Genomic DNA, 25,070 nt, shown 5'->3' on the forward strand with positions numbered 1-25,070 from the left:
TACAAGTATTTGCCAAATGTAGACCACTGCAGCTAAGTGTTTGGACTACAGTTCAGGAAAGCAAAAAGCAGAATCATATGTCAAGAAAATCATGATCCTATATGGTCACTCAAACGGTTCCAAGCCTCAGTTTCCAGCAAAAGTTACACCATCTTGGTTCCTTCAATATCTTTCATACTGCTCCTTATTCATCTCATTTGTTTTTTAATGTGGGTTTTTCTCTTTTGGTCCCTTAAGTGGATATTTCTTAAGATTTACGGCCGGGTGCGGTGGCTCACGCTTGTAATCCCGGCACTTTGGGAGGCCGAGGCGGGCGGATCACGAGGTCAGGAGATTGAGACCACGGTGAAACCCCGTCTCTACTAAAAAATACAAAAAATTAGCCGGGCGTGGTGGCGGGCGCCTGTAGTCCCAGCTACTCGGAGAGGCTGAGGCAGGAGAATGGCGTGAACCCGGGAGGCGGAGCTTGCAGTGAGCCGAGATCGCGCCACTGCACTCCAGCCTGGGCGACAGAGCAAGACTCCGCCTCAAAAAAAAAAAAAAAAAAAAGATTTACTTCTTGATCCCTGAGAACAGATACTGAAGTTAGAGAGAGGTCTAAGTTGGAGCTCTGATCTCTTATGTCTAATTCCTTCATGGTTAGCCTAATTAGGTCTTGTTTTCTTCATAAATAAGATTAGGGCCATAATAATTCAAAGTGCCAACAAAAAGACAAAATGAGTAAACATGAAAATTCCTCGTAAATTCTTATGAAATATTTACTTCCTACCTTTTTTATTTGTGCAATTCTCATCCTAAAGAGACTTTACAGCCGGGCGCTGTGGCTCATGGCTGTAATCCCAGCACTTTGGGAGGCCAAGGTGGGTGGATCACGAGGTCAGACACTCAAGACCAGCCTGGCCAAGATGGTGAAACCCCATCTCTGCTAAAAATGCAAAAAAATAGCTGGGCGTGGTGGCAGGCGCCTGTAATCCCAGCTACTCGGGAGGCTGAGGCAGAGAACTGCTTGAACTCAGGAGGCAGAGGTTGCAGTGAGCTGAGATAGCGCCACTGGACTCTAGCCTGGTTGACAGGGCAAGGCTCCATCTCAAAAAAAAAAAAAAAAAAAAAAAGATTTTATCTACTCTACAGTTTTAACTATACTCTCTACAGGTATAACTTCCAAATTTACAGCTTAAAACCTTACTTATTTTCAAAGTGCTGAAAACACATTTCCCTTTTTTTTTTTTTTTTTTTTTTTGAGACGGAATCTCGCCTTGTCGCCCAGGCTAGAGTGCAGTGGCGCAATCTCGGCTCACTGCAAGCTCCGCCTCCAGGGTTCAAGCAACTCTCCTGCCTCAGCCTCCCCCGTAGCTGGGACCACAGGCGCCCACCATCACACCCGGCTAATTTTTTTTGTATTTTTAGTAGAGACGGGATTCCACCGTGCCAGCCAGTATGGTCTCGATCTCCTGACCTCGTGATCCGCCCGCCTCAGCCTCCCAAAGTGCTCGGATTACAGGTGTGAGCCAGCGCACCCGGCCCACATTTCCCCTCTTATATCCTCCTACCACCTTGAACTCAATGTGTATCAATCTCTTAAAATCAGCTATCTGTCTTAAGCTTTTCCTATTAGTGAAGCCATCATTTTTCTTCTTAAAATTGTATAATCATCTTTGGCAGATCTTTCATATTGCTGTACTCTATAACTGGTCAGTCACCAATCTGCTTATTCCTCCAAAATCTTTTTCTCTTTATACATTTTCCATGGCTACCATGTTAGCTTACCACTGCCCTAATGGCTTCCTCATTTTGGTCCCAGTTGTCTCTTCCAGAGCATCCTTCATGAAACCTCTGTTCCAGACAAACTGACTTATTTACCGCTTGAATGCATTTTGTACACTTTTGCTTCTGAGATTTTACTTAAGTCACTTTATCATTTTACTTTCCAGTCTATATAATAAACAATATTTTCTCCCATTTAAAAAACACACCCATCTTTAAAATATTAAAGCAAAGTATAATTTATCTGGGGAATCTGAGTAAATTATGTTTCCATAATCTTCTGTTTTTGTTTTTGTTTTGCTTCTTTTTTGAGATAGAGTCTCACTCTGTCGCCCAGGCTGGAGTACAGTGGTGCGATCTCGGCTCACTATAACCTTTGCCTCCCAGGTTTCAAGTGATTCTCATGCCTCAGCCACCCAAGTAGCTGGGATTACAGGCATGCGCCACCATGCCTGGCTAAGTTTTGTATTTTTAGTAGAGACGGGGTTTCACCATGTTGACCAGGCTGGTCTCAAACTCCTGACCTCAAGTGATCCACCTGCCTTGGCTTCCCAAAGTGCTGGGATTACAGGCATGAGCCACTAGACCCAGCCATGTTTCCATATCTTCTGGAGTGCTAAGATGATTTCTTTCATACTTTATTTTGTGCAGTTAACCACTCTTCTTTCCTTCTAAATGACATAACTTTCTTTGATCAGTTATTTCCTAAAGCATGCTCCCTGGAACACTTACTTGTTCCACATGGTTTTGCAGGGGCATGTAAGAAATAAAGTGTCTGTTGTCAAGTTTTAAAGATGCTAGATTAAACAATTAAAAAGGTCCCTTTATTGTAGGACTTCTCAGGCTTTAAAATGCTAAACCGTTTCTCTATCATCATTCTTCTCTAGTTCCGACATGAAATATTTCTTTCTCATCCCACTATAGCTTAACTCAACTTCAAACCACTACTCACGTTTTTGAACTGAGTAAGCCTTCCAAATTCAACCAGATTGAGTTTTTCGTCCTTGCCTCTTGATTCTCAATCTCTTTCTCCAGAGAAGTATGCACCTTCCCCTCCCCCTCTTCCCCCTCTCCCCCCGCAAGAGATGAAGTCTCACTCTGTTGCCCAGGCTAGAGTGCAGTGGTACAATCACAGCTCACTGCATCCTAGAACTCCTGGGCTCAAGCGATCCTCCCAGGTAGCTGGGACTACAAGCATATGTATGCCACCACACCTGGCTGATTATAATTTCTATTTTTAAAATGATACCCAGACCCGATGATTTAAGTAGTATGTCTTCAACTGGGGAATACATATAGGTGAGGAGTACTATGTTGGGGTATGCAAATTTATAGGGGAAAATGTGGTACATTTTCCTGAAGAGTGAGTTTTACTTAAAGATTTTTTTTTGGGAAACATTTTTATTATAAAATAAAAATACATGTAGAATGTACACTGTTTTAAAGAAATATGAGACTTGCAAGAAATTTCCAGGTTTCCTTTTGGGTACCACTTCAGGCTACATCCCAGATCCCTTTGGTAAGTAATGCCTTTGCCCTAAAGGAACTCCCAAAGAAAAGTCCAAAAAGCACTGATGTAGGCCAATGGAGAGGAATGGGGGGAAAGTAAGTATCAAAGATTCACTAAGAGAATGCTTCCCCTGTGTCAAGTACTATACTAGATGCTTTATCTATATATTTTTCTTAATACCTACAATGACACTACAAAAATACACTATTTCATTCATCTTATAGAAGAGAAACCTCATAGAAGTTAACCTGTCCTAAGCTGCAAAGTTTACAGTGGTAAAAATGTTTTCTTATATAATGTTGGAGTGATAAAAGACACATTTATCACTGAAATATTATCATTAATTCCCATGAGAAAAAATAGCTAGGATAACTAGAAATGACCCTGTTAAAATAATTTATCACCAATATGAGTCCTTCATGTCTTAATGTAGACTCTAACAGAAATGAGGTACTTATTTTCTAATAAAAGCTTATTACTAACAAATTCCCAGATATTCAGAAGTGTTATTAGAATAACATGTTTAAGTTTCAGTTAATGAAAACCAGGGGAAAAAACCTAAGAGTTTACATTTGAAATTGTTATATTCTATTCACTAGCACATTTCCTCCCCCTAAAAAAGCAACACCTACTATTAACTAAGATTTTACCCAGTTGTATGTTATATGAACAATATTGAATAGTTTTTTGTTTGTTTGTTTTTTTGAGACAAGGTCTCATACTGTCACCCAGGCTGGAGTGCTGAAGCAATCATGGCTCACTATAGCCTTAACTTCCCAGCCTCAGGTGATTCTCCTACCTAAACCTCCCAAGCAGCTGGGACCAGAGGTGTGCACCACCATGCCTGGCTAATTTTTTGTATTTTTTGTAAAGACAGGGTTTCACCATTTGCCCAGGCTGGTCTCAAACTCCTGAGCTCAAGCAATCCACCCACATCAGCCTCCCAAAGTGGTGGGATTACAGACATGAGTCACCACCCGGCCTTGAAAAGACTTTTTAAAGAATTTCAGAAAGTAAGACTGAAGATGTCCAACTAGTTTGAAATTGAGGGGCTAAATGATCATCCAAGCATTAAGTCTTATTTTTTTCACAGAACACTGCCAGTTAAATCTGCAACTTGAATTTTTACATGCTGAAATAAACTGGATGGCCTTTAAGAAAACCTAACATACATACAGATTCACCAAATCAGCATAATAGGGATTATTATAAAAGGACTTATTGCAGAATCTCTTAAAATAGGGAGGTCTATAGTGGATTTTACATTAGCTAGTTTACAAACAAACAGGTTAATATACAATCTTTAAGGAATATATAATAGGTAAAACCCCAAACATAAAAAAAAATACCAAAGGATATGGTCAAGAAAGATTACTTGAAAATGAATAAATCTGCTAATAAAAACACTAACCTCAGTAAAAGATACCTAAACCAGTCTTTGTTATTAATATTCTTTTTTATGAGACAGAGTCTTGCTCTGTTGCCCAGGGTCTCACTATGTCACTCAGTCTGGAGTGCAGTGGAGTGATAGTGGAGTGATCACGGGTCACTGCAGCCTCAACTCCCCAGGCTTAGGTGATTCTCCTGCCTCAGCCTCCCAAGTAGCTGGGACCACAGGCATGTGCGATCATGCCTGGCTAAATTTTTAAAAAAATTATTTGTAGAGATGGGGTCTCCCTGTGCTGCCCAGGCTAGTCTTGAACTCCTGGCCTCAAGGGATCTTCCCATCTCAGCCTCACAAAGTGCTGTAATTACAGGTGTGAGCCATGGCACCCGGCCTCTTTGCTACTGTTAATAAAAATTATAGTTTCAGAGATAATGGATATATAAAATCCTTAGTTTCTATATATACATGTGTGAGGATAGTCATATAGAAGCATTAACTTATAATGTACACAATTATTAAATATACAGAAATTTTAAAATTCCTATTTTATTTACTTGCAGAGCAAGTTAAAATGTGAATATTTATTTGATCCGTTATAGATGATAGAAGCAAAATCTTGTTATTAATGGCATATATAACTGTTAATATAAGTGATTAACCCTTTCATTATCCCTTAACATATTAATTCTCCCTATTTAAAGGCTTTCTAAACATTGGGCAAACTCACTTGTGTAAAGAAATAGGCAAAGTCTCAAAAATGGAAGAAGGAATAGAAATTGAATGGTATAATGACAAAATAACAAAAATCTTCTTTTGCTAACTGTGTAAATTAAAATAACCTAGTCATATCACTGAAGTACATATTTTCCAAATAAAGTGCATTTCAGAAGAGCAACTCAGACTGGGAGCCACAGCTCATACCTGTAATCCCAGCACTTGGGGAAGCCAAGGTGGAAGGACTGCTTGAGCCCATGAGTTTGAGATCAGCCTGGGCAACATGAGACTTCATCTCTACAAAAATGTTTTAAAAAAATTAGTTGGAGGGCCGGGCGTGGTGGCTCATGCCTGTAATCCCAACACTTTGGGAGGCTGAAGCGGGTGGATCACGAGGTCAGGAGATCGAGACCACCCCTGGCTAACATGGTGAAACCCCGTCTCTACTAAAAATACAAAAATTAGCCGGGCGTGGTGGCGGGTGCCTGTAGTCCTAGCTACTCAGGAGGCTGAGGCAGGAGAATGGCATGAACCCGGGAGGCGGAGCTTGCAGTGAGCCGAGTTCGCGCCACTGCACTCCAGCCTGGGCAACAGAGTGAGACTCTGTCTCAAAAAAAAAAAAAAAAAAAAAAAATTAGTTGCATATGGTGGCACATGCTTGTAGTCCCAGCTACTCAACAGGGTGAGGGAGGAGGATGGCTTGAGCCTGGGAGGTGAAGGCGCAGCAAGCCATCACTGCACCACTGTACTCCAACCTGGGCGACTCTGTTCCAATCAATCAATAAATCAATAAGAGCAACTTAGGAAGACAAGTAATTGAAAGAATAAGACTAAATGAAAATATCTTTTTCTTTTTTTGAAGTGGCTGAAGATCACTACAAATATCCTAATTTTGAAAAACCAAGTTCCTACTTTCAAGACATTTCTAAGTTACCATGGTTAGCTGAGGAACTAAAAAGAGAAAATAATTAAAAGCCAGAAAACAAAGAGTCTTTTAAGAAAATTCAGTATATAAAATCAATATATCTTGTTGATAATTACCAAATGATCTAAAAATACACGTAAACAAAGGTAAATTTCTAATTTAGTCTAAACTCAACTGAGAAAATAGACAATAAATATCATAATTTGCACATTGTGTTGTTAAAAAAATTCTTAAACTAAGAAAGTCCATTGGTAAACACTCCAGTTAATGAAATAACAAGAATAATTTTATGTATTAAGAAAGCTTGTTTACAAAATTCTAGATTTCCATATTGTTATTTTTTTAAAAAGGTATTTTATTTATAAGGATACTGCAACAGGAAGTAGAGGTCTATTCTGGAATTGCAATCTAACAGGAGAGACAATCTAACCTTCACATTTACATTGAAAAATTGAGTTTTTAACAGCCTTCTCTGCAATGCATATTCTTTTTTAAAATATAAAACTATTTCAAAAGGTTCATATATGCATATAAATATATAAAGCAAAAGAACACACAATTAAAAATTAAATAAATGTGCCAAAATACAGCTTCTTAATGGCTTCCTTGAAAACTAAATGTCAAATTATCTTAGGCTGTGTTTATTTTTCGATAAAGAACAAAGTAGACTTTACAGCTCAGAAATCCATATAACAGATACTCTACTCATCATACTCACAGGTTTTAGTTTTTCTTCCTCACTAGTCAATACTATAGAGTCTTTTCCCCTAGAAAAGCTGAAAGGCTTCTTATTCACTGGTCACGTTGTTATCAGACCTGACACATCAGGAATGACCCACACTTCAATCTCCAGCCAGCTCTTTACACTGTGCAGAACTTACTGTGCGTTACAGGTGATACTTCTTATAGCAGATGTTGATTATGGTCCCAAAGCACAAGAGATGCTCCCAAAGGGGTTTAGAACCCCTAACAACATCACCTGCTTCTTTTTGTATCCAGAGAAGCACTGTGGTATTCTGTTTTGAACAACTAATGATTTCAAGAGATTACACAGACGAGTTCTTTTCATTAGATTGGTTGACATAAGCTTATCCTTTCAGAATACTGCAGCAAATATAGGTTGTATGATTCCATTAGGATAAAACAAATATTTTTACACAATTTTTTTTCTGTGGCGCAGTTTAGTTCACCCACTGTTAGAGCAAATTACTGGAAGAACTGGTTCTTAGGTTTCTAATGGCGCAGCGTTAACAGAGTGAATGATTCACGGATGTTCTTCTTAACATTCAGGAGTAACAAGGGAGGCTAGCAGTGCAGCCCAGGTCCAGAGCTGATGAATGGTGCAGTGCTGCTGTTGTCATAGCAACCAAGAGGAAAAAAGCAGCACCATATAAGGATCTGTGACATGGATTCTGGGAACAATTTATATTAAAAAGCTGTAAGCTCCTCATGCCTTAAAGCTGTAAACTCCTCTCCTACTGTTTCCTTCTCATGTTTTGCACTTCCGAATTTTTGAATCAGAGCTGTGTGAATATACGTTGTAAAACAGTTACTTAGTAGGCACCAACAAAAAATGCAATTGAGGTAATTTAAAATATTAATACTTTAGCAAGCTAATATAGGTCTGCAGTATCTCCATAATTTATTGTTGTGTTAAAATTATACAGTGATTTTGTTGCAATGTAAGGAACTGTCTAGAGTTGGAGATAGCAGAAAATTCATTTTTAAATACTTAGAGATATTAAAACCCTAATTAAATGCCTTTCATTCAGATGGTATGCATCAGATACATCAAAACTGCAGCACTATCAACTGATTGACTAATAAAGTAGCAATGACACCAATTTCAAAGAGAGGCATACTATCACCTGTATTCCTTCTAGATAAAGAAAGTTTCAAAAGACACTAACTTCACTAAAAATGCTCATAGCCTTCATTCATGAATAAGAAAACTTCTCCATCAATCACTTGTAAGACAGGGTTACTGGTCCACCCCATGCTTCTAAAGGCCTCTCCCTAACTGGGCCTGGACAATCTTTTTCTTGACATAGTTTCTCCTCACCTCTCAGGAATCAGGAAGAGCTCCCCCTTCCAGGGGATAGTAGGATAGCTTCCAAACGGTATCACAGGAGAAGGGGGAGCTAGTGAAAGCACCAATGCATAGATTGTCGTAATGGTACTCTCTCTACAGTCTTCTGGACGTGGCTCTGAGATGACTGGTGCAGAAAAATATCTTTCATTAGATTTATTAAGCATGGGTCACTGATGCTATGATATTTCATATATTTAGATAGAGTAGTTCTGTATGAAATTGTTTTATATCATATCTCTGTGTTACTTTTCCATCACCATTTATTTAATAAAATATTCAGATACAATACAAAGCAAAATATTTGGTAAATTTACCTATTACACCTTCTCTTATGTGGGCAACACTGCCATTATGATACCAATTCTGGAAAAGTTATGTATTTGTTGGTCATAGATTTATTTGTTGGTCATATATTTATGATGCATTTATCTCCATAAATGAAGAACCTCAGTAAAATGTGACTAAAAAGAATTGCAATGTAGTGGGATGGACATGCATTTGACTAGTCTTCTGACTATAGTTGGACTAACAGCTTTGCTACTTTTAAATAAAACCCTGAGTAAGTCACCTAACTACTCTGACCCTCTGATTGATCTCAGTAAAGCATTTTCCACCTTATTCCTAAAGCTATAGTGGGAATAGAAAAAAATAAATACAAAGCAAAGGCTTAAAATTCTAAAAATCTATATTATCTTTTTTAATCTAAGCAAAACAGCAAAGCAAAAGCATCTAAGCAAAACAGCAAAGATAAAAATGAAAAGTGGAATTTCAATAGAACTCCATAAACATAGAAAATTGCCTGAAAGGGTAAATATTTTTCCAGGCTAGGTTTTATGTTTGATTGGATATTGTGTCCCATCACACTGAATATACTTGTCACAAGTAGCTAGTAGCTATTTCTTTTTAGAATTATAGCAGATATAGATACTGTGGACTAGCGTTCAGGGATTATTTAATATAATAATGTACAAGTAATTCTACTGCCTCAACATGACTTACAAATGTCTTTAGAAAATAGTAACTTGGTAATAAAGAAGTATAAGCAGTTTCTATGGAATGGCTAATATCAAAGAACATGCAAAATGACTGAGTTGTTTAAAATAACCTATTACTTTTTATCTCACCTAACTAGAAAACTGTAGGGCAAACTCAAAAATGAGCTATTATGTTTGACTTGAAAATTCCATGGACAGCATATCTCATTCTGTTTCCTGGACAGTCTAATCTCTTCTATCTAGTAAGTTTTTTAACTCAAATATTGTCTTGTGCCTGTAGTTATTTTTGAGGGAAATTCTCTTTAGTTGTGACTTCTTAGAATACTGATTATTCAATATCTTAGGTAAAAAGAGCAACTTTCTCTCCCACCTCCCCATCATCAAGTCATGTTGAGCAGATCTTTGCATTAGAGAGATACCAGAGAAGTTCTGCAAAAAATGTAAACTTGGACAACAAATAATTTTTTCACTGACTTTCATATTAACGTTGCTTACGCTGTGTAGGAGCTAACTGGGATGAGGACATGATTAAAATACTTTAAAAGACAAAGTACACAGGTTTTGTTTTGTTTGAAAAGTTGGATTTAACTTAAGGGTGGAGAGAGATTTAAGGAGTTAGCTCTTCCCCTTGGTTACTAATTTTTAACTCCTTTATGATTAATTTAGGTAAGTCATGCTAAAACTTACACACTTTTTTTACATTCTTTTTTCAGTCTTGCTATATTAAAAGCTTTCTCTAAGGAGTAATCCTCCGTGCTAAACTCTATTGTGCTTAAAGGTAGGGTAATATTTATGAAGAGATGTATATATGAAATCTCTATTCTCACAGGAGTAAGAAAGTAACCATTTTACTAGCTATTGCAATTCAAGCTTTGGCCAAATTTCTACACAGGGTTGTGTCTTTCCTAGCAACGGCTACTGCTCCAGATCAGGGCTTCAATCTGCAGCAGTAGGGTAATGAGTGACAGAGAAGAAAAAGAAATATATTCTTAAAAATCATATATGTGATCCCTATACATTAGCCAACACTTCACCTGGTGGTCAAAAAAAAAAAAAGAGAGTAAAGAGTAAAATAGTTACAACTCTAAAGGATAAACTGGCAGGGTTGGACATATTGAGAAGCAGTATCTGTTTAATGAATGTCGTGAATGATATGTAATGGATTTCTGAGGATAATTTTCTTTATACTCAGTTTTTATTTTATATGTTGACTTTACTATCTAAACCTTGAATAAAATTTTCCCAAATGTGTGATGCTACCTCTAAATGATAATTGTAACATTTGAAAAAGGTCATGAGTTGGCAGGTGGTTCTTTCAGAATGTTTTTATTGATAAGCAGGGCATAAAAGGGCATACTGAGCCATAAAATACACATATCAAATTTCCTTTCTCTCACTTTACTTACTTCATTAAAGTTACAAAATTTACTGAATGATATAGATGTATACATAATTTTTTTTTAAAATCCTTTTCAGAAATCAGAAACATGAACATTAACCAGAAATGGGGAAAACAGAGATGTTCAACCACCTCTGGTATAACTCAAAACACTGCTCATTGTGCTATCTAAACCAAGTCATCAAAACAGATAATACCACATAGACAATTCTAAAATGACCGTATTTCTTGGCTGGGCAGTGGTTCACACCTGTAATCTCAGCGCTTTGGGGGACCAAGGTGAGAGGGTTGCTTGAGCCCAGGACTTTAGATCAGCCTGGGCAACATAGCAAGACTCCATCTCTACAAAATAATGAAAAAATTAGCCAAGTATGGTGGTGCACGCTTGTAGTCCCAGCTACTCAGGAGGCTGAGGTGGGAAGATCTCTTGACCCCAGGAGGTTGAGGCTGCAATGAGCAGTGATTGCGCCACCACACTCCAGCCTGGGTGACAAAGCAGGACTCTGTGTCTTAAAAAAATAATAAGTAAAATGAAATAACCACATTTCTTAACTTTTGAAATTCTGCCAATGACATGAATGACTGACAGGCAAGCTAAGGATGCATATTTACAATTAAGAAAGGCCAGCTGAACTGAAAATGTCCTCTGGAACACTCTGCCCTCTGGTGTTTAAAATCCTCCTCTAAGAGAGGGAGTTACTCTGCCATGCCACATGTTTATTACTCTTATGTGCTGAATGTCAATTTGGGTGCATAATTTTCTATAATGAGAATAATAATATAGTTTAGCATTATAAAAATTTCTGTTATTATAATGTGAACATATATTCTGTTCTAAGCTTTATATTATCCCATACTATAATTTATTTCCTTTTTAGAGAGTTACTAAGGCTTTCTTTTGAATCGTGGATATTTATTTGACTTTTTTGATGCTTTGTGACTGAAAAGTATTCCTCATGGGCAAAATTGTTTAGCCCTTAAATTCCACATTTGACACTTTCTAAACTGCTCACATTCCATAGCAGGTGGGAAGTTAAGCAAGGAGAGAAGGACAAGGTCAATTAAGTAAAAAAATTAGACTTCCTAGGGACCATGGCATAAATCATGGTGAGTTTTCTGGGGAAGGTCACAGAAGAAGGATGGACAATGAAGGATTTTTTTCTGTAACCTTCATGGTATTTTCCATGTTTAAAACTGATACCCAATTCTTGGAACCACAACACAGGAGCTAAAAAGGATATTAATCAAGTGATTGACAACTTTTTCACGTTAGGATTCTTTTTATTATTTCCCCTTGTTTGTCACAAGAAGTGCTTGGAACAAAAAGAAACTCTCTACACACATTTCTGTATTCCTCTCAGCCTTAAGGTGTTATTATCTTCACTGTACATATGAAGAAACAGAAGCTCAAAAAGAACTAATCTGCCCAGACAGAGTTTACAAATGAATATGCAGAACTCTAAACGGGTTCTTTGTTCAGCTGGGTTCTTGACCAGTGTGACCCTATCAGTTCTTTTGGGCCTAGAGTTCTGAGCCTTAACCCTGCTACATTATAGACATTCCATAAAGATCTGTTGAAAAACAAACATTACCTTACACTGTGTCCTCAATGTTAGACACTTTTCTTGGTGCTGACTACTTGTCCTCCCTGGAACTTTGCCTACTGCCTCCCCGCTAGATTCCCTTGGATTAACAGGTTCCACTTACTTCCTGTGACACCTAACAATTACCCTACTGCTGCTCCACCCTAATGTTTAGGGTCTGTTTATGCATCTCCTTCATGAGTGCTACCACACTGTTATCTTACTAACTTGCCTTCTCCATCTCAGGTCCTAGGTGTCCTTGGTTTGACCCTTCATTGGTCACAGCACTAAAAGGAATGCTGGACCATCAATTCAACACTTCAGATTTAGGGTCAAATGGTATTTCTAGTTCTAGATCCTTGAGGAATTGCCACACTGACTTCCACAATGGTTGAACTAGTTTACAGTCCCACCAACAGTGTAAAAGTGTTCCTATTTCTCCACATCCTCTCCAGAACCTGTTGTTTCCTGATTTTTTAATGATGGCCATTCTAACTGGTGTGAAATGGTATCTCATTGTGGTTTTGATTTGCATTTCTCTGATGGCCAGTGATGATGAGCATTTTTTCATGTGTTTTTTGGCTACATAAATGTCTTCTTTTGAGAAGAGTCTGTTTATGTCCTTCACCTACTTTTTGATGGGGTTGTTTTTTTCTTGTAAATTTGTTTGAGTTCATTGTAGATTCTGCATATTAGCCCTTTGTCAGATGAGTAGGTTGCAAAAATTTTCTCCCATTCTGTAGGTTGCCTGTTCACTCTGATGGTAGTTTCTTTTGCTGTGCAGATGCTCTTTAGTTTAATTAGATCCCATTCGTCAATTTTGGCTTATGTTGCCATTGCTTTTGGTGTTTTAGACATGAAGTCCTTGCCCACACCTATGTCCTGAATGGTATTGCCTAGGTCTTCTTCTAGGGTTTTAATGGTTTTAGGTCTAACATTTAAATCTTTAATCCATCTTGAATTAATTTTTGTATAAGGTGTAAGGAAGGGATGCAGTTTCAGCTTTCTACATATGGCTAGCCAGTTTTCCCAGCACCATTTATTAAATAAGGAATCCTTTCCTCATTTTTTGTTTTTGTCAGGTTTGTCAAAGATCAGACAGTTGTACATATGCAGCATTATTTCTGAGGGCTCTGTTCTGTTCCATTGATCTATGTCTCTGTTGTGGTACCAGTACCATGCTGTTTTGGTTACTGTAGCCTTGTAGTATAGTTTGAAGTCAGGTAGCGTGATGCCTCCAGCTTTGTTCTTTTGGCTTAGGATTGACTTGGCGATGCAGGCTCTTTTTTGGTTCCATATGAACTTTAAAGTCGTTTTTTCCAATTCTGTGAAGAAAGTCATGGTAGCTTAATGGGGATGGCATTGAATCTATAAATTACCTTGGGCAGTATGGCCATTTTCACGATATTGATTCTTCCAACCCATGAGCATAAAATGTTCTTCCATTTGTTTGTATCCTCTTTTATTTCACTGAGCAGTGGTTTGTAGCTCTCCTTGAAGAGGTCCTTTACATCCCTTGTAAGCTGGATTCCTAGGTATTTTATTCTCTTTGAAGCAATTGTGAATGGGAGTTCACTCATGATTTGGCTCTCTGTTTGTCTGTGACTGGTGTACAAGAATACCATTTGACCCAGCCATCCCATTACTGGGTATATACCCAAAGGATTATAAATCATGCTGCGATAAAGACACATGCACACGTATGTTTATTGCAGCACTATTCACAATAGCAAAGAGTTGGAACCAACCCAAATGTCCAACAATGATAGACTGGATTAAGAAAATGTGGCACATATACACCATGGAATACTATGCAGCCATAAAAATGATGAGTTCATGTCCTTTGTAGGGACATGGATGAAACTGGAAAACATCATTCTCAGTAAACTATCGCAAAGACAAAAAACCAAACACCGCATGTTCTCACTCATAGGTGGGAATTGAACAATGAGAACTCATGGACACAGGAAGGGGAACATCACGCTCCGGGGACTGTTGTGCGGTGGGGGGAGGGGGGAGGGACAGCATCAGGAGATATATCTAATGCTAAATGACGAGTTAAAGGGTGCAGCAAAACAACATGGCACATGGATACATATGTAACAAACCTGCACACTGTGCACATGTACCCTAAAACCTAAAGTATAATAATAAAAATAAAATAAAATAAAATAATCAATCCAAAAATTGGAAATTAGAGTGATAATTTGTGCTATAAACAGTGATAATATACATGTGCTTGTGTGTATTTATTTACAGAATTAAAAAACACTTCAGATTTAGGCAAACATTTCTTTAAAAGTGTAAAGAAAAGAAGCTATTAGCCAATGGTCAATAATTTTAAAAGAGAATATGGTTTGAGAGTATAGACTAAAAATAAAAAGCAGTGGCTGGGCGCGGTGGCTCACGCCTGTAACCCCAGCACTTTGGGAGGCCGAGGTGGGCGGATCACAAGGTCAGGAGATCAAGACCATCCTGGCCAACATGGTGAAACCACATCTCTACTAAAAATACAAAAATTAGCTGGGTGTGGTGGTGCATGCCTGTAATCCCAGCTACTCAGGAGGCTGAGGCAGGAGAATCACTTGAACCTGGGAGGCGGAGGTTGCAGTGAGCTGAGATTGTGCGTGCCGCACTCCAGCCTGGTGACAGAGCAAGATACAGTTTCAAAAAAATAAATAAATAAAATAAAAAACAATTTATACAATCATAAACATATGGAAGCATCTAAAGAAATAAATATTGCCATATCAGAAATTTTTTGATAAAGACAGATCGTGCCTGAAGAAGAAATATACAAAGAGAGGGGGAAATAATCAAAGATGAAGAGTAGAAAACCATAATCAAAGATGAAGAGTAGAAAATCATCTAACTATATTGTCCAGGAAGAACAGAGAGAGCCCCAGCTGAGAAGAGCTATGTTTTGAAGATAGCAAAAAGGATTGCTGGGATATTTTTAGAATTAAAAAACGGACAAGGACAGGACAGATCTGCTGCATGGGAAAGATAAATCATGTAGTGATTTTATTATAAGCTTTCATTTATGAATCACCTTCTACGAGCTAAACTCTTTACCAAGTTCTTGACATACATCTTATTTAATTAATTAGTTTTTTGGCAGGGAGACAGAGTCTCACTCTGTCACCCAGTCTGGAGTTCAGTGGTGCTATCTCAGCTCACTGCAACCTCCACTTCCCGGGTTCAAGCGATTCTCCTGCCTCAGCCTCCTGAGTAGCTGGGATTACAGTTGCATGCCACCACACCCAGCTATTTTTTTTTTTTTTTTTTTGTATTTTTAGTAGAAACAGGATTTTGCAGTGTTGCCCAGGCTATTCTCAAACTCCTGAGCTCAGGAAATCCTCCACCTTGGCCTCCCAAATTGCTGGGATTACAGGTGTGAGCCACCATTCCTGGCCATGATATCTTATTTAATCCATACAATACTCTGTGATGCAGAAATACCAATAATATAATACAGGTAAGAAAACATACTCAGAGTAGTCAAGTGACACGGCCAAGGTCATACAGCTAATAAGTAGCAGAGTCAGGGTTTGAACCCAAGTATATCTGACTCCAAAGTTTGCCATGCTTAACAATATCCTGCTCTAAGCAAGAGACAGAACAATCCATTTTTCAACCCTTGGTGCTATGGTTTGAACATGTCCTCCAAAATTCAGGTGTTGAAATTTAATGGCCAATATGACAGTAGAAAGAGGTAGGACCTTTAAGCGGTAGTTAAGCCATATAAAGGCTCCTCCCTTTGTGGCTGGGATTAAGACCTTATCAAAGAGGCTACAGAGTTAGGTTCTCTCGTACCTCCATCTTCCCTCAGGCGTGGACACAATGTCCCTCCGTCCTGGAAGATGCAGCAACAAGGTGTTATCTTGGAAGCAGACAGCAGCCCTCATCAGACAACCAAACCTGCTGGTGCCTTGATCTTAGACTTCCCAGCCACAAGAACTGTGAGAAAATAAACTTCTGTTCCTTATGAATTACCCAGTCTCAGAGGTTTTTTCTTACAGCAACCTAAACAAATTAAGACAACTCTGATTTTGCTTTAATGTTCTCCATTAAGAAAATTATATTTAAACCAATAAACATCATTAAGAGGTCATTAAAGACCAAGTACTGAGGACAAGTTAAAATACACATAATCAAAATCCAGACCCACACTACTTACCTTTCAGAATTCTAAAAGGACAGGAAGACATGAACATGAAACTACCAATAACAGTTTCTGTAAAGCCATGCAGGAAATTCACAGAACTACAGGACTAAAGGATGCCAAAATGTAGACACTAGGAGTTTCTATTCAATTTCTCAAAAGAAAAAAATGCTCACTGACAGTTGATAAGGGGTCACAAGGAAGAGTAATTTCAAAGTAATCTCATGCCCATTTTCATATGGTTACTAGAGCAGAAGATGATGAAAATAACACAGATGTACTACCATCTTGATATTAGACAAGCTGTAAATAAAGTCTTTTAAGCTACAGAAAAGTAGACATGATGGCTGCTTTCCAGGATATAAAAGACTGCCATGTGAAAGAAGAGGTTAATTTATGTCATATAGTTGTACAAGGCAGAACTAGGACTAACGGATAGGAGCAATAAAGGAGGACATTTCCATCCATGTAAATTAGAGAACTGACAGTTAAAACTACTGAACAAAGGAACAGGCTATGTTACAAAGAAGAAAGCTCACTATCACTGAAAGTGTTCACACAGAGACTGTTGACTATCCACTAAGTTTGCTGTGAAGATTAAATTTGCTCATATACGTAAATTACTTAACACTGTCTAGAATAGGGTAACAGCTCAAAAAATATTATCTTTAATTACTACTACTATTACTATAATTATTATTACTTGTAAGTTTAGCTAAAACTTGCCTGTAAAATCATCTAGGTCTGCTGACTCTTAGAGATCTTTGATTTCTATGGTTACCAGGCTAGTCATAATTTTAAGTTTTCTTGAGTCAAATTTACAGCACGTTTTCTTCCATCTCATTCAAGGTTTTTTTGTGTGTATTGTTTTGCTATAAAGCTATACGCTGTATTCCCTTATAATAAAAAGATTAGTGACTAATTAATTTCTTATTCTGTATGTTTTCTATGTTATCTTTTCTCGCTCCCTCTTTTTCATTTTGATCACTTCTATCAAAGATTCCTCTATTATCTTAGTCTTTTCAAGGAAACTGGCTTTATTGATCAAGTACTAGTTTTTTGCTTATTCATTTTCCCTTTTAACTTTATTGATTACATCATGTTTACTATGTCTTCCTCGATCTCCTTATTAGTTCATTTATTTTCAGTACTTCTTGTTTTCTAATAAAAGTATTCAAGGTAATGACTTTTCCATAGAGTACCACTTTGGCTACATTTCATAAGTTTTAATACATAATGCATGTTAATTTCTAACTTTTTTTTCAATTTTGGTTTCTGTTTTAACCCAAAAGTTATTTTTAAACTTTAAAATTTTAGAAGTAGAAAAGAAATTTCTCCCTATCTTCTTTGTTGTTAGATTCTATTTTGATTTTCAATGAAAAATACGTGCATTGTACAGAGATTTCTTTATGGCCAAATATATAATCAAGTTTTTAAAAATTTTTTATTTTTATTTATTTTTTTGAGATGGAGTCTTGCTCTGTCACCAGGCTGGAGTGCAGCTGCACGATCTTGGCTCACTGCAACCTCTGCCTCACGGGTTCAAGGGATTGTCCTGCCTCAGCCTCCCAAAGGGCTGGGACTACAGGCGTGTGCCACCACACCCAGCTAATTTTTGTATTTTTAGTAGAGACGGTGTTTCACCATGTTGGCCAGGATGGTCTCGGTCTCTTGGCCTTGTGATCTGCCCACCTCGGCCTCCCGAAGTGTTGGGATTACAGGCGTGAGCCACCACGTCTGGCCTATAATCAACTTTTATAAACAGTTCACAAGTGCTGGAAAATAATACAAGTATAAGAAATTTTACATTTTTCAGTATGAGGTTCTACACTCAGCTGAATTAAGCTTTTAAAAACTTGACACATATTAACTTTACATATTTGTGGGGTATATGTAGTATTTGGATACAGGCATATAATATGTAATGATCAAATCAGGGTAACTGAGATATCCATCACCTCAAACACTTATTTTTGTTTAGAACATTCCAAATCTTTCAGCAGTTTTGAAATATAATGAGTTAAGTTTAATTGCTTATTATTCAAATTATCCATACCCTTTAATGAGCTGTTCATTTTATGAGGCATGAAATCTGCCTTAACTCATTTATGCCTAGTGTTCCATTATTGGAATGCTAAGCTTGTGTGAGTTATTTATATCCTACTGCTCAAGGTCATGGCCAAGGTCTGATTTTTGACATGAAAAAATTTGTAGCCTCCAGCATAAATGTGTTAAATATAAATTCATCAACTTTCCCTTTCATTGCTGTTTACTATATGAAGTTTTTATTTTTAAAAAACTTCCTTATTGAGATATAAGTACAATTCAATGTTTTCGTTCATTCACAGAGTTGTACAATTGTCACCATAATCTAAGTTTAGAACATTTTCATCACCCCAAAATGAAACCCTATACCCTTAAGCATTCACTACCTATACCATCGTTGGTGACCCCTTTCCCTTAGGTAACCACCAATTAACATTCTGTCTCTATAGATTACTTGCCTATTCTGGACATTTCATATAACTGCAATTATATAACATATGTTCTTTTGTGACTGGTTTCTTTCACTTAGCATTAACGTTTTCAAGGTTCACCATGGATCATGAAAGCATTTATTTTTAATGCCAAATAATATGAATATATCACTTTTTATTTATCCACTCATCAGCTGATGAACATCAAACTGTTTTCACTCTTTGGCTATTATGAATAATGCTGCTATGAACATATGTGTACAAGTTTTGGTGTGAACATATGTTTTTTCTCTTGGATAACTTTATACATTTTGATGCCATGTTGTCTCATGCATAAAAAAGCAATAATCGTTAACATCTATTTCATGAATTTTATCTGCATAAAATATCAAATAAAACTTTTTTCTTTGTGTTTAATATTATTGCAAATAATACTATCCTTTTCTCAACATTTATTTGGTATATATTTTTCATCCCTTTATTTGTAAGCTTCCTCTCAATTTGTTTAGAAGCATCTATTATAAATAACATGTCACTGGAAATGCTTTTTATACATTCTGATAACTTTGTCTTTATAAGGGAAACTGAAATCACTTTCTTGTGACAACTAACTTACTTCATCTTATTTGACTTTTAAAAATATTTTTCTTATTGTTTTTCTTCCATTCCAATTTTCATCATAACCTTGCAAATCATCTAACCTGACAGAAATGAAACCATTTCATTTTAAAAGGATCAATGACTTGTTATTTTGGCTCTCTCTTCATTAAGGGTCATTTGGGCACTTTCGCAAACTTTCCCTAGTGGTGGCTGAATAGAAGTAGGAAGACAGGGCTACTATATTTCAATAGAATACATACAGTAATACTACACCTACTACAAATAATCCTTTTATAAATAAACACTACAATACTATAAATAATACTTCCACTCTGTATGAGTGACTTCCATTCAAATATGATAAGAAAAAAAAAACTAGAAAATTACTTTCTTGTCTAAAACCTCACAGGTTAAATACAAAAAGAGGTTTAATTATTTTGAAATCCAGTGTGTGTAAATATCACAAAAGGATTATTTATTTGATAATTTATGCTGCCTTTTAGGTGTTCAACATATACGCAGTGGCAAAGGCTCACCCCTTAACCAAACTTTAGTCAGGTTCCTCTGATCCCTCTTTTCAACGCTCTTGCGTGGGCCTTGTCCTCAAGCCTCCTGGCCCAGTTGTAGCAAGAATTCTGCTAACTCAGTTTAGTGAGAATCCCCCTACCCTTGATAATCTGGTCAACATGGCTTGCCTTCAGCAAGGCACTGTTTAGTTGGTTCGGCAATAATCCCCTTACTCTTGAAGCTTCCTCTTAATAATTTTCCATCCACTGATTCTATCCTCCGCCCCACTCTGCTCCTTAGCTATAAATCCCCAACATTCTTTACTGTATTCAGAATTGAGCCCAGTTCTATACTATTGCAATAGAGCCTTACTAAAATCTGTTTTTACCACTTTACTGTCGAGCTCTGGTTTTCTTTAACAATACTGACTCATGATAATTGAAATTATTATATTGAATTAAGTAATAACCCTCTAACATTCTCTACTTTTGATTTGGAAGACTATAGAAATAACCTCTTCAAGGCCAGAAATGGAAATAAGGCCCCCCACCTTTTTTCCAATCCTACACTGTTTTACTATAGCCTAATCTTTATCTCATAAACCAGAGAATCTGAATTAGAAATAGTTAGAAGCCGGATTAGAAACAGTACCCTGAACGAGGTCCAGATCTAATAGTTTAATTAGCCTATTATTCCAAAAGAACTTAAAAGTCTTAGTATATATTTCCTCATTTAACCTTACAAAAACATGTGGTCTCTAACAGTTAGCAATGATGGAACTTAAGACTACCATGCATGTCTCCTATATTTTTTAATCTAACAAATTCATTATACTATATTATGAATTCCAATGTTTATCCTAAAATTGCAAGATATTTACTCAGATGCCATAGCATTATAAGTATGCTGAAATAAATCTTGACTATAGAGACTAATACTATCTACAGGCCCTTTATATTTTCCAATTCACTTTTCAGTAATTTTTCCAGGATGTTTATAAAACAAGACTATGTTTCCATTTTTTCCAAGATATAAATGAGAAGAAAAATAATATTTAGTTAATGTTTGTTATATGTCAGACTGTATGTTTAAGAAATCTTAATCTTTGCAGCAATTCTGTATTTTTTTCCCATCATAAAATTCACCACAGTACATCTTGAATTCTGGTACGTTTTCAAAAATTGCAAGATGAGTATATTATTATGCAAAGAACGTATCATGAATATACTAAAATATATCAGACTATGTAGAATAACACTATGTATAGGCCCTTTTCAATGTCAAAAGAGCTTTTCAAACATTTCTCCAGGATGTTTCTGGAACAAGTAAATGTTTCAATTTTATTCATGGCTTTGGCCATAGCTAGCATCTAAAATATCCAGGCTCAGCATGATCAAATCAGTTATTGTGACTTATTTACCATCCAAATTGGATTGCCGCATGGTCATTCCAATTTATTGGCAACAAATACTTTGAAAACCAGGCCATTTTTTCTCCCAGAGATTAAATAATAGTCTATTTAATGCTGGTATTTGAAGATTACTCCTCAGAAAAGTAGACGGACTTACTTAGTATAATTGTTTCTTGAAGGCTACCTTGCAAAAGCTCAGAACACATATTTGACATAGCTGATAAACACTCAATACCCACATCTGTTTAGAAACTATAATAATAATTGTAGCTAACATTTTGACTACTTACTCTATGCCAGACACTGTCTTACGTGCTTTACATGTACTAATTAATCTAATTCTCTTATTACTCCTATGAGGTAGATACTATTATCATCCCTAGTTTAGAAATAAGGGAACTGAAGTACAGAGACTTTAAACAAATTTGAGCGAGATTACACAATCAGGAAATGACAGAGTTCATTTTGTTATACTGTCTCAAGAGATATTGCATTTTATACATGATAAGACTTATGGAAAGCTATACAGCAAAACTTATGTCATCCCTCTCTCACTTCTGATTAAGAGTTATCTCTCTAGGCTACCAACAAACGCATGCATGTGTGTATGTATGTCTGCATATGTATCATTTAAAAACACACATGGGTTCCTATTGAGAAATATTTGGATTTTCATTTTTTGCTATATAAACAATATCACATATATGTACACACATACATACACATTTTCAAATCTGATCAAGCTTATTTGTAAAACAAACTCTTAGCAATAAAATTGGTGTATTAAGGATTATGTGCCTTATAATTTTGATACATATTGTCAAATTGGCATAAAAATGATTGTACCAATCTTCACCCCTACCCAAAGTATGTATATGCAAAATTTAAGTTTTACTAAATTTAACAACTGTACATAATGGGTAAATAATATAAATTCCATAAGAGTTGAATGAAGTTTTAGCACTCCTTAATCATCTATCTATGCTGAGGATCTTTATGATACTATGGGAAAGCATCTTGGAAGGACACTGGGCAAGAATCTGGAGACCACAGGGAGCCTCTGCTTACTCTCTTCCACATCGCCCCCAAAGCACAGCAATACCTAAGTAAGTCCAATGAACCTTGAAACCTGCCCAATTTTTAGGTCTTCTTTACTGCTTAAACCATTTGGCTGTATCTTTTATTACTTGAAACAATAAAAATCTTAATTGATACACTAGATACTCTGGATGAGTTATTTAACTTCACTAAACCTCGATTTTCTTCTTGGTAAAATGAGACACATCTGGAGGGACTGGGTATTAATCCTAACTCCGACCGCTGCCTAGCTGTATTATCCTCCACAAGACGTTTTACTTTCAGCAAGACATTTACCTCTCTATGAACTTAATTTGCTCATCTGTAAAGTGGAGATACCAGTGACAAAAACACAAGCTAGTAAGTGTATATGCCACACGACAGGCATTATAATGAAAATTGTTGTCATTATTATTGCTATTACTCATTAAAAAGTACGACTTTAAAAACATACAAAGCTTTAAAGTTCCCACTGGTATCTAACATGAAAAGCAATTTTTACAAATTTCTCAACAAATTTTATTAACAATAACGGCTAACACTTTCTGAGCCCTTAAACACAGTTTTTAAAAAGTATAAAACAATGTGATTATAAGAATAATACAACCACCCATGAAGTCGGTTGTATTATTGTTATCTCCATTTTACAGATGAAGAAACAGAAGCAAACAGTCATGACGTGACACTCAGAGCTGGGATACAAACTCAAACAGTCGGACCACAAAGTCTATGCCTCTCTTGAACACGTTTACTACATTAACTTATTTTTGTACTGAATAGAGTGAGGTGTGCATACATTTAAAAATTAGTTTTCAAGCTCTAAATTATATCTATTCTTGAGCTGGTCTTTCCCCATTCTTACTCCCTCCAGACTGAAAATGAGTCAAAGTATTTGGAAATGGACCTATATCTGCAAATGAGTCTTTATATACACTGGCATGGAAGACTAAGATAAGTATGTTAAGAGTATAAAGGTTACAAAGTTAACAATGATAGGAAAAGGATACTCCTTTGTCATACCTTATAAAATGAACACATAAGTACCCACCTTATTAGAAGTGGAGACAATGACTAATAATGACTATTTAAAGATCAGGAAAACCTATGCAGCTGTCCCCCAGTATCCATGGGGGACTGGTTCCAGGACCTTCCTTGGATTACGCTCAAATCCTTGATATGAAATGGCATAGTGTTTGCATATAACCTATGCACATCTTTCTATATACTTCAAATCCTTTCTAAATTACTTATAATATCTAATACAATGTAAATGCCATGTAAATAGTTGTTAGACTGTATTCTTTAGGGATTATTAAAAAATCTACATGTTCAGTACAGACGGTTTTTTTTTTAAGAAAAATATTTTCAATCTGTGTTTGGTTGAATCCATGGATTCAGAGGGCTGACTGCACAAGGCTAATGAACATATGATACTCTACTCCTTCATACTTCATTCTCTACATACTTGCCAACAAGATTTGATCACAAGGTAAATTGGATCATACTACTTACTACCTGTTCCTCCTCTGTTTAAAACTCTGCAATCCTGGTGTGTGATGTTCCCCTTCCTGTGTCCAGGGGTGGGGGGAGGGGGGAGGGGGAAGGATAGCATTAGGAGATACACCTAATGTAAATGACGACTTAATGGGTGCAGCACACCAACATGGTGCATGTATATATATGTAACAGACCTGCACATAGTGCACATGTACCCTAGAACTTAAGTATAATAAAAAAAAATAAGTAAAAATAAAAAGGAAAAAACAATAGAGAGAGAATAAGCTAAAAAAAAAAAAAAAAAAAAATCCTACCATCAGAGTAGGCTCCTTACCGTGACCCTAAAAACTGTGGCTTCTGCCTACCTCTCCAACTCTTTTTATCTATTTATTTTTATTTTTTATTCTTTTTTTTTTTTAGTGGCAGGGTCTTGCTTGCTCTGTTTCCCAGGCCTGAGTGCAGTGGTGGGATCAGAGCTCATTGCAGCTCCACCTCCTGGGCTCAAGCAACACTCCCACCGAGGCCTTCTCAGTAGCTAGGACTACATATGGGTGGCATGCCATGACACCCAGCTATTTTGTTTAAATTATTTGTTGTAGAGACAGGGTCTCATTATGTTGTCCAGGGTGGTCTCGAACTTCTGGCCTCATGCAATCTTCCTGCCTCGGCCTCTGAAAGTGCTGAGATGACAGGTATGAGCCATCGTGCCCCAGCTCTAATTCATTTTCTACCACTGTCCCTTCAGACTTACTCTGCTCAGGCCACACTTGCCTTCTTTCCATTCCTTGAACATGCCAAGCTCATTTCTGCTTTAGGACTTTTGTTCTGACTGTTAGCTCTGCCTGGAAAGCTCCGATCCCAGATCTTCCCATGGCTGGCTCCTTCTTAAATTCAAAACTCAGCTCAAATATCTCCTCCTTTGACTCTCCCCAGTCATTCCATAGAAGGAAACTCTACCTCAACCCCA

The 25,070-nt window shown here is 36.9% G+C and overlaps 1 protein-coding gene across 9 annotated transcripts in view; it reads right to left on the minus strand.

The window, feature by feature from the left end:
* Nucleotides 1-25,070, minus strand: part of TANC2 (tetratricopeptide repeat, ankyrin repeat and coiled-coil containing 2) — a 486,082-nt gene that overhangs the window by 313,346 nt on the left and 147,666 nt on the right. Inside the window, exon 1 of one of the 9 annotated variants that reach the window (XM_032138885.2) lies at nucleotides 7,019-7,334. The exons of 7 other annotated variants lie outside the window; for them this stretch is intronic. The gene's annotated coding sequence lies outside the window, so the exon portion shown is untranslated. Of the gene's footprint in view, nucleotides 1-7,018; nucleotides 7,335-25,070 lie in introns of those variants that run through there. One more of the 9 variants, XM_058432007.1, reaches the window with a different exon arrangement.

This window comes from Hylobates moloch, unplaced genomic scaffold, assembly GCF_009828535.3.
Source record: "Hylobates moloch isolate HMO894 unplaced genomic scaffold, HMol_V3 SCAFFOLD_19, whole genome shotgun sequence".
NCBI classification, from domain to species: domain Eukaryota; kingdom Metazoa; phylum Chordata; class Mammalia; order Primates; family Hylobatidae; genus Hylobates; species Hylobates moloch.